At 52.8% G+C, this 3,072-nt stretch overlaps 1 protein-coding gene across 2 annotated transcripts in view; it reads right to left on the bottom strand.

Moving 5' to 3' along the window:
• Positions 1–3,072, bottom strand: part of LOC102370105 (tyrosine-protein phosphatase non-receptor type 20) — a 136,096-nt gene that overhangs the window by 127,566 nt on the left and 5,458 nt on the right. The window lies entirely within an intron of this gene.

The following is a 3,072-nucleotide window of genomic DNA, read 5'->3' as shown; positions in this document are numbered from 1 at the left end:
TGCTGAAGCTATCTTGGAATAGCTGCTTGTCTGTTCATATCTGATGCTGGTGTAATTTGCCTTAGCATACAAAACCAATGTAAATCTCACTGGGAATATGTGATCATCAAGGATCTGGGTTTTCTGTTTGCTATGGAAAAACACAGATTTTCTCCTTTAAAGGAGGGAAACCTGCAGCTTCCCATGTTTTTCCTTGCAAACTGGCAGAGTTCCAGCCTGCAAGGGGCTGCTTGGGGGTGGGGGGGGAGCAGGACATGGGGGCACCACGCGCATGTCTGTGCATGCATACATGCACATGGCCACCAATATAGCCAGGGAGCAGTAGAGATCAGCTCCTGCAGCTGCCTGCAAGTAAGTTTATGAGGGGTGGGGAGGAGGTAGAAGCAATGTGCGGAGGGGTGGGGATGCAAATTGAGTCCCCCATGGTGATGGAGGGAGTGGGGCAGGGCTGGCAGCTGGAACTAGGGCTGTGGGTGCTGCCCAGCTGAGGCAGTGCCCAGGACCCAGGGCTGGGGTGGGAATGCATGGCTGCAAGGCCTGGCTGGGGGAGCAGGACAGAGCCACATACCACTCATCCAAAGGGGATGGGGTGTGGGGGTGGCTCCCCAGTGTTGTATGCATTCCTGGGAAGGAGTCAGGCATCAGAAGTGAACTGTTGGGAGGGCATGTGCCGCCCCAGATTTGTGCACAGGGCGGGGGAGGATGCAGGCAGCCCACTGAAGGACTAAGGGCTCCCTGCCCTACTGCCCCCCACCCAGGGGCCTCCATGGCCCAGCAGGCAGGACACACCACAGGAGGACAGAGTGGGATGTGGAGGCTTCATACTGCCACTGCTGGGAGCCCTATGCCAGCTGTGCTGACATGGCAAGGCACCCCCTTGCCTGCCAGGCACCAGAGCAGGGGCACAATACCATGCCACCACCCCTGCTGCTGCCAGCTGGGCAGGGGGTGCCTCACCGTGGCAGCATGGCTGGTGCAGAGCTCCCAGTGGTGGTGGCAATGGTACCGAGTCTCCTTGCCCTGCTCAACCCTACCATTCGGGTCTTGCCCATTGGGCTGTGGAGGGCCCATGGGGGAAGGCAGCAGGTGGGGAGCCCCGAGCCCCATAACGGGCAGCCAGTATCCTCCCTCTCCACCGTGGGCTCCACTCAGCTCCACTCTGCCCATGCTGCCTGTGGGGGAGGAGAAGCTGAACTCCACACACTGCTCAGACCACAGCAGCATGTGGCAGTCTGGGCTCGGGCACTGCTGACTGGCTGTGGCTGGTGTCCACGGAGCAGGTAGGAGGCAGGCTGGTCTTATAGCCCTGGCAGCTGGGGCCCCCCTCTGGCAGGGCTAGGGGGAGGTGAGGCGGGAGGGGCAATAGCTGAGCTGGTGGGAGTGCGGGGCTGTGGCTTGGGAGTGAGGGGCAACAACATTTGCAGGGGCAGGGCACTAACATATCAGGGCTGCTCGATGCCACAAAGCAGCGTGGGTGACGGCCACACCTGGACCCACGTCTTGGTGAGTGAAGGGGCAGGGGAAGCTCTAATTTTCCCATGATAAAAAAACCAAAATCAAACACCAAAATATATAGGTATTTAGAATTTATGTTATTCTAATGACTGAGGCACTGGTAGGCTTCCACATTGCTTTAAAATTGTAAATATATCAATAAAATATTGTCTTCAGCTGATACCTATATGTGTGTGGGGGGAGGGATTTCAATTTAATTGCAGAAAAATGTGGATTTGGGGTGGAGGAGGTTTATCAGAGAATTCGGGATTTTTAAACAGAGAAGACTAGGATCCCTGGTAACCATTTATCCGAGGCCTTAGTGTCATGTCTGCTTCATGTACAAAGTACAATTATCCCAAAAGATCTGAAAGCACTTTATACGGTAATGTTACGGCATGTCTAACCTTTGGCAACACCATTCTCTGATTGGGTCATGACTGAGCATGCTCTGCCTACCTGTTCATTCTCTCCTAGGCCACACTGGACGTGTCTACATACGCTATTAATACAAAGCAATACATTCTGGAGCTTATTGTGCCAGAGTTTATAGCTCCCAGACAGTCTGTTTGACTATGCACCCTGGACCACAACATGTTGAGCCAGGTTGGAGTAGCTCCAGCTGGCAGGGGATCTGGGTGGTTAGCCTGCCAGCCTGAGGCTGCTCTGACACAGCTCAAAGTACTGCGGAGGAGCTGGCTGAGGCATGAGGGTGTTCCAGTGTGGGGCTAGCTGGCAGGTAGCCTGTGCGCTGAAGCACCCTTGTGGCCCAGGCAGCTGCATCAGTATCTACACAGGTGCTGCTGTGGAGTAAAAACTCCACAGCAGGACAGTATTTGTGTTTACAAGCACTATCTTCCTGTGCAGTTAATTAGTTTACTCCTACCTAATAGCACTGCACATGTAGATGTGAGAAGTTTACTGCAGAGCCAGTCCGTCAACTCCACAGTAAATATCTCATGTAGATGCGCCCACTGAGTACTGCTCTGGTGAGGATGATCTAGGTCTGCTCCTGAGCTCTTGGTCTCTGACATACTTGATAGCTTCTACTGAGGCTGACCCTGGAGTGTCTTTGCTGACATATTTCTGGGTTTGGAGTGTGTAAGAAGGAGCAGGTAGTGAGGTATGCATGGGGTTGGTTGTGCCAATGGGGTATTCTGTTGCCATAGTGTAGACATGCCCTTAAGCACCTAACTCCGCTTTTAGGCAAGTGGATATCTTTATAACTGCTTTGCATGCAGTAGCTCCTGCTCAAGTCAATTCTGAGGTTAAGTGAAGTGCAAATACCCCTCTGGCATACAGCTGAAGTGGAGTAATCAACTTACACACAACCTGTTGCAAATCAATGTGTGCGTGTGTGTGTGTGCGCGCGCGCGCATGCATGTTTGTATACATATGTACATGTGGGTATATATGCATGGTTGTTATCAGCAGTCTTCCAGTAAATGTGGAAGTCATCAGTGAGTCCACAGATGACTGAGGAGGCTGATCCAAGAACCACATGTTTGATTGTAGGTGTGTCATATAGTTCTGGGAGGAAGGAGTAGATCCTGGTTATGCCAGATCACAGCTCTTTCC

The sequence above is a fragment of the Alligator sinensis genome, unplaced genomic scaffold, assembly GCF_000455745.1.
Source record: "Alligator sinensis unplaced genomic scaffold, ASM45574v1 scaffold264_1, whole genome shotgun sequence".
Lineage (NCBI taxonomy): Eukaryota > Metazoa > Chordata > Crocodylia > Alligatoridae > Alligator > Alligator sinensis.
The sequence above is the reverse complement of the archived record's forward strand: the minus strand, read 5'-3'. Positions and strand labels throughout refer to the sequence as shown.